At 48.1% G+C, this 10,000-nt stretch overlaps 8 non-coding genes and 3 pseudogenes across 8 annotated transcripts; all 11 read left to right on the forward strand.

Moving 5' to 3' along the window:
• The first annotated feature begins 333 nt into the window (after positions 1-333).
• trnas-aga (transfer RNA serine (anticodon AGA)) lies at positions 334-415 on the forward strand. The gene has a single exon. It is a non-coding gene; the product is annotated as a tRNA-Ser (tRNA).
• Positions 416-670: 255 nt separating this feature from the next.
• Positions 671-753, forward strand: trnal-cag (transfer RNA leucine (anticodon CAG)). Its single transcript has one exon. It is a non-coding gene; the product is annotated as a tRNA-Leu (tRNA).
• A 358-nt stretch (positions 754-1,111) lies between these two features.
• trnas-gga (transfer RNA serine (anticodon GGA)) lies at positions 1,112-1,193 on the forward strand. The gene has a single exon. It is a non-coding gene; the product is annotated as a tRNA-Ser (tRNA).
• Positions 1,194-1,449: 256 nt separating this feature from the next.
• trnal-cag (transfer RNA leucine (anticodon CAG)) lies at positions 1,450-1,532 on the forward strand. The gene has a single exon. It is a non-coding gene; the product is annotated as a tRNA-Leu (tRNA).
• A 358-nt stretch (positions 1,533-1,890) lies between these two features.
• trnas-gga (transfer RNA serine (anticodon GGA)) lies at positions 1,891-1,972 on the forward strand. The gene has a single exon. It is a non-coding gene; the product is annotated as a tRNA-Ser (tRNA).
• A 256-nt stretch (positions 1,973-2,228) lies between these two features.
• On the forward strand, positions 2,229-2,311 carry trnal-cag (transfer RNA leucine (anticodon CAG)). Its single transcript has one exon. It is a non-coding gene; the product is annotated as a tRNA-Leu (tRNA).
• A 369-nt stretch (positions 2,312-2,680) lies between these two features.
• Positions 2,681-2,762, forward strand: trnas-aga (transfer RNA serine (anticodon AGA)). Its single transcript has one exon. It is a non-coding gene; the product is annotated as a tRNA-Ser (tRNA).
• A 256-nt stretch (positions 2,763-3,018) lies between these two features.
• On the forward strand, positions 3,019-3,101 carry trnal-cag (transfer RNA leucine (anticodon CAG)). The gene has a single exon. It is a non-coding gene; the product is annotated as a tRNA-Leu (tRNA).
• A 1,533-nt stretch (positions 3,102-4,634) lies between these two features.
• Positions 4,635-4,753, forward strand: LOC146286320 (5S ribosomal RNA; annotated as a pseudogene).
• Positions 4,754-4,921: 168 nt separating this feature from the next.
• On the forward strand, positions 4,922-5,040 carry LOC146286321 (5S ribosomal RNA; annotated as a pseudogene).
• A 168-nt stretch (positions 5,041-5,208) lies between these two features.
• LOC146286322 (5S ribosomal RNA) lies at positions 5,209-5,327 on the forward strand (annotated as a pseudogene).
• The last annotated feature ends 4,673 nt before the right edge of the window (positions 5,328-10,000 follow it).

Below are 10,000 nucleotides of genomic sequence, written 5' to 3' on the forward strand. Positions count from 1 at the left end.
TTTCCTCAAAGAAGGAGGAGAAGTCGTCTGCTGTCAGAGTGGAGGGGGGGGGGTGGGGGAGGTGGGTTAAGAAGGGTGGAGAAGGTAGAGAAAAGTTTGTGGGGGTTAGAAGAAGAGTTAATTTTGTTAAGAAAGTAGAGGGTTTTAGCACCAGTTATGTGAGAAGAGAAGGATTTAAGGAGGGAGTGATACTTATCAAGGTCCAGACCGTGGTTCCGGACCGGGGTTCCAATTTTCTTTTTCTTTTTGTCACGCGGTGCTGTGATGCGGCCTGGCGGCCGTCGGTTGTGTCTACGGTGGGGAACGCCTTGGCGTGACAACACAGATACTGGTGTAGTCGTGGCCGAGTGGTTAAGGCGATGGACTAGAAATCCATTGGGATGTCCCCGCGCAGGTTCGAATGCTGCCGACTACGGGCGCCCTTTTTAATCAGAGTGTATGAGATAGTTTCTTAGTCGTTCGCAAACGTCAGGGGCTGTCTTCGGTTGCGCTGAGGTTGACACATTTCTCGTTTCGGAGCCCTGAACCCTCACAGCCAGAGACACCGACAAGGAATGGAACCCTAACCACACTTGGAATATTTGCGCATTAATGGCCGCCCATTGCGGCAGTGGACGCGTTTGCCTTTTAAGGACGTGCTCTGCTAGGTTTAATCTGCTTTGATCAATGAGTCAGGATGGCCGAGCGGTCTAAGGCGCTGCGTTCAGGTCGCAGTCTCTTCTGGAGGCGTGGGTTCGAATCCCACTTCTGACATCCCAAGGGTCTCCCTGTGGCTGTACAGGGAATGTTTGATCCTTTTATGGCTGCAGAGTTTTTGGGTTGTCAGTCAGCGTTGCGTGGAGATTCCGAGCGAGCTGAAGAAATGGCAAAAGGTGACGTGAAAACGTTGCTGTCTGCTGATTGGTCTGATGGAATCGCAACGAGGGACATCCTGCACCAAGCCGCCGTTTGGCGGTCGCAATATGCTTTTTGTCATGTGATGCTTTGATTTGGTCCCTCTACCGTCGGGGTTCAAATTGTCTTTTTGTCGCGCGTTGCTATGATGTGGCCTGGCGGCCGTCGGTTGTGTCTACGGTGGGGAACGCCTTGGCGTGACAACACAGATACTGGTGTAGTCGTGGCCGAGTGGTTAAGGCGATGGACTGGAAATCCATTGGGGTCTCCCCGCGCAGGTTCATATGCTGCCGACTACGGGCGCCCTTTTTAATCAGAGTGTATGAGATAGTTTCTTAGTCGTTCGCAAACGTCAGGGGCTGTCTTCGGTTGCGCTGAGGTTGACACATTTCTCGTTTCGGAGCCCTGAACCCTCACAGACAGAGACACCGACAAGGAATGGAACCCTAACCACACTTGGAATATTTGCGCATTCATGGCCGCCCCATTGCGGCAGTGGACGCGTTTGCCTTTTAAGGACGTGCTCTGCCAGGTTTAATCTGCTTTGATCAATGAGTCAGGATGGCCCAGCGGTCTAAGGCGCTGCGTTCAGGTCGCAGACTCTTCTGGAGGCGTGGGTTCGAATCCCACTTCTGACATCCCAAGGGTCTCCCTGTGGCTATACAGGGAATGTTTGATCCTTTTATGGCGGCAGAGTTTTTGGGTTGTCAGTCAGCGTTGCGTGGAGATTCCGAGCGAGCTGAAGAAATGGCAAAAGGTGACGTGAAAACGTTGCTGACTGCTGATTGGTCTGATGGAATCGCAACGATGGACATCCTGCACCAAGCCGCCGTTTGGCGGTCGCAATATGCTTTTTTTCATGTGGTGCTTTGATATGGTCCCTCTACCGTCGGGGTTCAAATTGTCTTTTTGTCGCGCGTTGCTGTGATGCGGCCTGGCGGCCGTCGGTTGTGTCTACGGTGGGGAACGCCTTGGCGTGACAACACAGATACTGGTGTAGTCGTGGCGGAGTGGTTAAGGCGATGGACTGGAAATCCATTGGGGTCTCCCCGCGCAGGTTCGAATGCTGCCGACTACGGGCGCCCTTTTTAATCAGAGTGTATGAGATAGTTTCTTAGTCGTTCGCAAACGTCAGGGGCTGTCTTCGGTTGCGCTGAGGTTGACACATTTCTCGTTTCGGAGCCCTGAACCCTCACAGACAGAGACACCGACAAGGAATGGAACCCTAACCACACTTGGAATATTTGCGCATTCATGGCCGCCCCATTGCGGCAGTGGACGCGTTTGCCTTTTAAGGACGTGCTCTGCTAGGTTTAATCTGCTTTGATCAATGAGTCAGGATGGCCGAGCGGTCTAAGGCGCTGCGTTCAGGTCGCAGTCTCTTCTGGAGGCGTGGGTTCGAATCCCACTTCTGACATCCCAAGGGTCTCCCTGTGGCTGTACAGGGAATGTTTGATCCTTTTATGGCGGCAGAGTTTTTGGGTTGTCAGTCAGCGTTGCGTGGAGATTCCGAGCGAGCTGAAGAAATGGCAAAAGGTGACGTGAAAACGTTGCTGACTGCTGATTGGTCTGATGGAATCGCAACGAGGGACATCCTGCACCAAGCCGCCGTTTGGCGGTCGCAATATGCTTTTTTTCATGTGGTGCTTTGATTTGGCCCCTCTCAAGCCAGCGTACCGTCAGGGTTCCAATTTTATTTTTGTCACGCGGTGCTGTGATGCGGCCTGGCGGCCGTCGGTTGTGTCTACGGTGGGGAACGCCTTGGCGTGACAACACAGACGCTGGTGTAGTCGTGGCCGAGTGGTTAAGGCGATGGACTAGAAATCCATTGGGGTCTCCCCGCGCAGGTTCGAATGCTGCCGACTACGGGTGCCCTTTTTAATCAGAGTGTATGAGATAGTTTCTTAGTCGTTCGCAAACGTCAGGGTCTGTCTTCGGTTGCGCTGAGGATGACACATTTCTCGTTTCGGGGCCCTGAACCCTCACAGACAGAGACACCGACAAGGAATGGAACCCTAACCACACTTGGAATATTTGCGCATTCATGGCCGCCCCATTGCAGCAGTGGACGCGTTTGCCTTTTAAGGACGTGCTCTGCCAGGTTTAATCTGCTTTGATCAATGAGTCAGGATGGCCCAGCGGTCTAAGGCGCTGCGTTCAGGTCGCAGTCTCTTCTGGAGGCGTGGGTTCGAATCCCACTTCTGACATCCCAAGGGTCCCAAGAGTTTTATAAGGAGGTGTTTAGGGCTTGGGGGGAGTTTTTGCCACAAATTACCTATTCATGTGTATCAGCAGGGGTGATTTTGAATATACCGGTGTTTTTGAATCATGTGCTGAAATCAAGGGGAAGGCTTTTGGAGAGTAAGGTGTTCATGAAGGCAGGTATTGTGAAGGTTCGGGATTTTAGGTATGAGGTAATCCCAGGGTTCCTGACGGATCAGGCAATCCTGGACACTATCTGGGCAGTGGAGTGGGATATCGGCAGAGGGGCGGTATTAGGGGTCTTTGAGAGGTTAAAGGAGTGCTTCCCTAGGGAGTGGGTTGATATTCTGGATAGTTCTGTGTGTGTGGGGAATGGGGGAACATTGCCTGACTCACAGGTGGGGATGGGAGAGTCTAGCCGGGCATTGTCCTCTGCCAGGGTAAAAGATATTTACTGGGCTCTGCTAGCTGGGAAGGTTAGGGTACCTGCCTCGGAGAAGGTGTGGAGGCGTGTGTTTCCGGGGTTGGATATGGAATGTTTGTGGGGTAATTTAATGGTGAAACTTAATAGTCTTGAATGTACACATTTTGATTTTATGCTTAGGCACAACAGGATTTACACTAAGGTGGTGATTCATCAGATAGACAGGTCAGTGTCACGGGTGCGTGATGTGTGTGAAGAGGAGGATGAAAACCTGATGCACATGATGTTTGAATACAACTCTGTGTCTGGGTTTTATGTAAGGCTTAAGCTATTGTTGGCGTCAAACTGGGGAGTGGAATGGATAGGAAGGTTTGATTGGAGGTGTTTAGTATTGTTTGGAGTGTGGGATAGAGTGAAGGGTTTAAATATAGTTATTGAACTTTGTGTTGTCCCATGCAAGATATGCAGTGTACTTAAGGCGGAACTTGGCGCGTTTTGAGGCTAAGAGGGTAAAAGTGTGGGACATATTTGTAGGGATGTTAAAAAAGGATGTGGGACTGATGTATAAGTATGAACATGGGGACTTTGAGAAGGTATTTTTGAAGGATTGTAGATTTATAGAGAAAGAAGAGGGGGGGGGCTTGGTGTTTAGGTTTTGAGGTTTTCTTTCATTTCATTTTCGGTTCATGGTTGTATTGAGAGATTGTTAAAGCAGGAATTTAACATGTGATCAATGTTGTACTTTGTACATGATGTTTTGACCGGTGCTATATATATGTAATGTAAGCTGAAGTGTAAGCAAATATTGTAGATGTGTTTTTTTTTTATAATAAAGAAAAAAAAAAAAAAAAACGCCAGATCTCGTCTGATCTGGGAAGCTAAGCAGGGTCGGGCCTGGTTAGTACTTGGATGGGAGACCGCCTGGGTATAGCAGGTGCTGTATGCTCTTTTGCTCATTCACTTAGAAACTGAAATGTTGCAATATGCACAAGTAGTCCTTCATGAAAGGGGCTGGAAGCTGTTTTCATTTTGACACGAGAGAGAGAGAGACCACCTTGCATTGTCAAATGCCAAATCAGTATATGGATAAGTAGCCTATGGTTGTCAACTTATTTCGTAAAGCCAAACCAGCCTGGCAACGCCCGATCTCGTCTGATCTCGGAAGCTAAGCAGGGTCGGGCCTGCTTAGTACTTGGATGGGAGACCGCCTGGGAATACCAGGTGCTGTATGCTCTTTTGCTCATTCACTTAGAAACTGAAATCTTGCAATATGCAAAAGTAGTCCTTCATGAAAGGGGCTGGAAGCTGTTTTCATTTTGACACGAGAGAGAGAGAGACCACCTTGCATTGTCAAATGCCAAATCAGTATATGGATAAGTAGCCTATGGTTGTCAACTTATTTCGTAAAGCCAAACCAGCCTGGCAACGCCCGATCTCGTCTGATCTCGGAAGCTAAGCAGGGTCGGGCCTGCTTAGTACTTGGATGGGAGACCGCCTGGGAATACCAGGTGCTGTATGCTCTTTTGCTCATTCACTTAGAAACTGAAATCTTGCAATATGCAAAAGTAGTCCTTCATGAAAGGGGCTGGAAGCTGTTTTCATTTTGACACGAGAGAGAGAGAGACCACCTTGCATTGTCAAATGCCAAATCAGTATATGGATAAGTAGCCTATGGTTGTCAACTTATTTCGTAAAGCCAAACCAGCCTGGCAACGCCCGATCTCGTCTGATCTCGGAAGCTAAGCAGGGTCGGGCCTGCTTAGTACTTGGATGGGAGACCGCCTGGGAATACCAGGTGCTGTATGCTCTTTTGCTCATTCACTTAGAAACTGAAATCTTGCAATAGCAAAAGTAGTCCTTCATGAAAGGGGCTGGAAGCTGTTTTCATTTTGACACGAGAGAGAGAGAGAGAGACCACCTTGCATTGTCAAATGCCAAATCAGTATATGGATAAGTAGCTTATGGTTGTCAGCTTATTTTGTACGGCCAAACCAGCCTGGCAACGCCCACTTTTGTGACAAACCAGGAAGTGAGTGCGCAGAGAGCAGGTGGAGAGTGTTTGTTCATAGTGCGTTTTTGTCATTATACGGTGTCATTTTGTTTCTTTCTGTCATTGTTTGTCCGTAAATACTGTTGTGTTTTTGTTAGTTGTCTTTCCCCCAGCAGCTGTTGCTGTTTGGGGGACTTTTTACGTTTTATGTCGCGGACGGCTAGCATGGCTACGAACAATGGACCGGATCTAACAATGGAACAGCACATGGACAAAGGTAGTGAAGGAGGATTGGATGGACAAACGAAAGACAAAGAAACATCTAACGGAGCAAAGGTGCCGATTGAAGGTAGACCAACGGAGAGAGTCAAAGACGGTGAGAGAGAAAAATATGGAAAGGAGTTGACTGTGGAAGTGGTGGTGGAAGGAACTGAAAATATTTCCACAATGGACTTGTGCAAGGAGGTAAAGAAGCAGTGTGGAGTGGTGCTTGGCTGCAGGACGAGAGGTGACAGGAAATATGAGCTCACTATGAAAGACATTGACGGAAAGGTGAAGCTCATGGATGGCATCAGAGTGAGAGGGGCTCTGGTGCACGGCAGTGACATTGTGAATAATGAGATGGTGGTGTCATTCATCAACCTGCCGGTCTATTTGCAGGATTGGAAAATTATAGCGAGACTGGAGGAGTGGGGAGTACAGGCCATCTCGACTGTTAAGCGTCGGGTGTGGCTGGGAACGGAGATTGTGGATGGGACGCGCTTTTTAAAGGTGCGTTTCACGGAGCAGGTCCGTTCGCTCCCATACTCCACCAAGTTTGAGACATTGAGAGGCACCGAATACGTTCGGGTGATCCATGACCGGCAGGTGAGAGTGTGTAGGCTGTGCATAAAGCCGGGGCATATTTTTAAAGACTGTCCGGTTTTCAAATGTTTTAAATGTGGCAAAGCCGGACATTATGCCAGGGAGTGTGCGCAGCGGAGCGGGGAGGATGAAGATGGAAGAGCGAGTGAGCGGGGAGAGGACGTCCAGACAGAGGAGCTGAACGAGGAGGAAGGGGAGGAATTGGCTGATGAGGAGGAGGAGGGAGGCGGCAATCTCAAGACAGGACAGAGCTCGGGAGCAGAGGACACGTGCATTGTAGGAGGAGACGACGGGAACCAGGAAGACACGCAGGACGAGCTGAACAGCGAGATGGAGGACGTGGAGGAGGGAGAGGAGGGCATGGAGCAAGGAGCTGGCAAGAAGCAGGAGAGGGCCGGAGCGACAGCTACGGCAGAGAAGCGGCGAAAAGCGTTGGAGAAAAGACGGGAGAGAGGTGAGGGCGAGCCGCGGCTGGAGGGGCTGCCACAGAGGAATGTGGGCTACAAAGGGTGAAAGAATGTCGAGGAGGAGGAGGCTTTGAAAGGCGCAGTAAAAGGCGCATTCATTGTGGCGCAACGACGGCGGGACGGGAGGGACGCTGAGAAGGACCAATGACGGGGGCTGCAGAGTGGCGAACAGCTGGGAGATGGCAAGTGACAATTTTAATATGATTGGTTTCATTTATTTCTTTTATGGTTTAGCTCTCATGACCACAGTAACGTCTGTAAATGTTAATGGCCTAAGAGCCAGAAGGAAAATGAAGGAACTGGTGTATGTATATAGGAGTGACATTATGTGTATACAGGAAACAAACTGGGATGAGGACAAGGTGAAGGAAATGAGGGAGGAATGGGAAGGTGACATGTTTTACAATAATGGGGCTAGGAACGCACGGGGGGTGGCGATTTTAATTAAGAAGGATAAGGTGGAAGAGGCCAGGGAGGTGTACAGGGATGAGACAGGGCGGATTTTAGTCATTGAGTTCAGATATAGGGAGGTAGAATTTAGATTGATAAATATATATGTGCCAAACATAGAGTTAGATAAGAGGGGTGTATTACAGGAGTTAGAGGGATTGGTAACTGGGAGGTGCATAATAGTGGGGGATTTCAAAAATGCAGTAGATTAGATGTAGGGAAGGGGGTAGAATTTAGATGGGAAATGTCGAGGAGTATTTTGCTGAATATAATAAGGGACAAAGGATAGATTGATGTGTGGAGAAATGAGCATCCAGACATGAGGGAGTTCACGAGGAGGCAGATGAGGGAAGGTGTTTTGAAACAGAGTAGGATAGATTTAGTTTTAGTACAGGGGGAAATGGTAGGATATGTGGATAGTATAAGACACCAGGGAAATAGCTTTAGTGATCATGATGCTGTTAGGTTTAGAATTAAGGTAGGGCAAGAGGAGGTAGGTGGAGGATTGTGGATATTGAATGCAGGGTATATTGAGGAGGAAGAGTATGAGCAGCAGATTAGGGAGTTATTAGGTAGGGAAACGGAGAGGGTAGAAGAGTATGGGGAGGTTGATAGGGTGGATGGGAGTGTAGGGGAGAGATGGGAGGTGGTGAAGGATATGATTAAATCAATCAGTATCAGGTATAGTAGGAAAAGGAAAAGAAGGAGGGTGAAGGAAGAACAGGGTTTGAGGGAAAGGCTGAGGGTGGAGTTAAACAGGGCCGAGGATGAGGAGGGGTATAGTATGGAGAGTTATTTAGAGGCTAAAATGGATTTAGACAGGTTTGAGAGGGAAAAATGCAGAGGGGCAATTTTGAGGAGTAAGGCGGTTTATGCTCTGGAGGGGGAGAAATGTACCAGATATTTTTTAGGGCTGGAGAAGAGAAAGCAGGGTAGGACATATATACATGAAATCAATAATAAGGAGGGGGTGACAACAAATGATTACGTGGAGATACTGGAGAGGGTGCAGGAGTTTTATGGGGAATTGTATCAGAGAGGAGGAGTGGATGAGGGCAGCATGGAGGAGGTGTTGGATAGTATGGAAAGTGAGTTAGGGGAGATGGATAGGGGGTGGTGTGACAGGGAAATTAATGTGGCAGAGGTGATAGAAGCGATAGGGGGGCTGAACAGTGGGAAGAGCCCGGGGAGTGATGGGATAGGGACAGAGTTTTACAAAGTGTATAAAAACCAGGTGGCACCAATTTTAGTGGAAGTATTTAGAGGGATGGAGAGAACAGGGATAGTACAGAGTAGAATGGTGGAGGGTGTAATCACTATATTGTACAAGAAGGGAAGTAAATTAGATCTGGGGAACTATAGGCCTATTAGTTTATTGAATGTAGACTATAAAATACTGACCAAAGTGTTAGCGAATAGGATGAAGAGGGTCATAGGGGGGATAGTGCAGCCAACACAAAGTTATAGTGTGCCAGGTAGGGATATAGCAGACACAATAAGGACAGTTAGGGACGTGATAGAATACTTGAAGAGAGATAAGATAGGGGGAGTGGTAATAGGGATAGACTGGAATAAAGCATTTGATAGAGTAGAGCATGAGTTTTTGTACAGGGTATTGGGGAAGGTAGGGTTTGGTGACAGAATGGTGGGTTGGGTGAGGAGGTTATATGGGAGTGCCAGGAGCTGTGTAAAGGTGAATGGAGTGTTGACCGATAGATTTGAGGTGGGGAGATCTGTGAGGCAGGGATGTCCTCTATCTGCACTATTGTATGCCATCTGTGCAGAGCCTCTGGCCACACTGATTAAGATGGACCAAGGGGTGACAGGGATTGGGCTGCCATATGGGGGGATATGTGTAGTCAACCAGTATGCTGATGATACCACAATCACGGTGAGGGATGGGGAAAGTGTGAAAAGGGTGCTAGAGCTGGTGGAGAAATATGGACAAGCGTCAGGGGCAAGGATTAATAAAGACAAGTCAGAAATAATGTATATAGGACGGGTGGAGAGAGAAGACGTGGGGTTAAGGGTAGAGGAAAGATATATAAAAGTATTGGGTGTGCATTTAGGAGTGGACAGTCAGGAGGCGAGGGATGTGACTTGGACAGGGGTGATTAATAAAATAAGGACTGTATGTATATAGTGGAGAGGGAGAAGATTGCGTTTAAAGGGAAAGGTCATTGTGGTAAATAGTTTGTTACTATCAGTGTGTGTATATGTGATGAACGTCATTGACATGCCAGAGTGGGTTATGACTGCTCTAAATAAAATAGTGTGTAATTTCATGTGGGAAGGGAAAGGTGTTAAAATTGCAAAGAACACTCTGGTGGGGAAATGGTGGGTGGGAGGTTTGAACTTAATGGATTTGGACACAAAGAAGACTGCACTGAGGATAAAAACTGTGAGAAAATATATGGTTGGACAATGGGACTATGGGTGGAAGGAGTTTTTAAGGAAATATATTAATGATGTGGGAGGGATGGGGGACAGTGCTTGGTACATGGGGTTCAAGCAGTCAATGACGGTTGGAATACCAGAGATATACAGGGAGGTGCTGGAGGCTTGGAGAAGGATTCTGCCAAAGGTAGAATATGATTGTGGGGCTTTAACTGGGATTGTGAATTTTTTGGAACCAAAAAACCTTGTATGAGCCCAAGTTCTTCTTCGGAGGCATTAAGCAGGTGAAGGATATTCTTTATGAGGCCATCC

This window comes from Hypomesus nipponensis, chromosome 6, assembly GCF_054491055.1.
Source record: "Hypomesus nipponensis isolate SF chromosome 6, ASM5449105v1, whole genome shotgun sequence".
Taxonomy (NCBI): Eukaryota; Metazoa; Chordata; class Actinopteri; order Osmeriformes; family Osmeridae; genus Hypomesus; species Hypomesus nipponensis.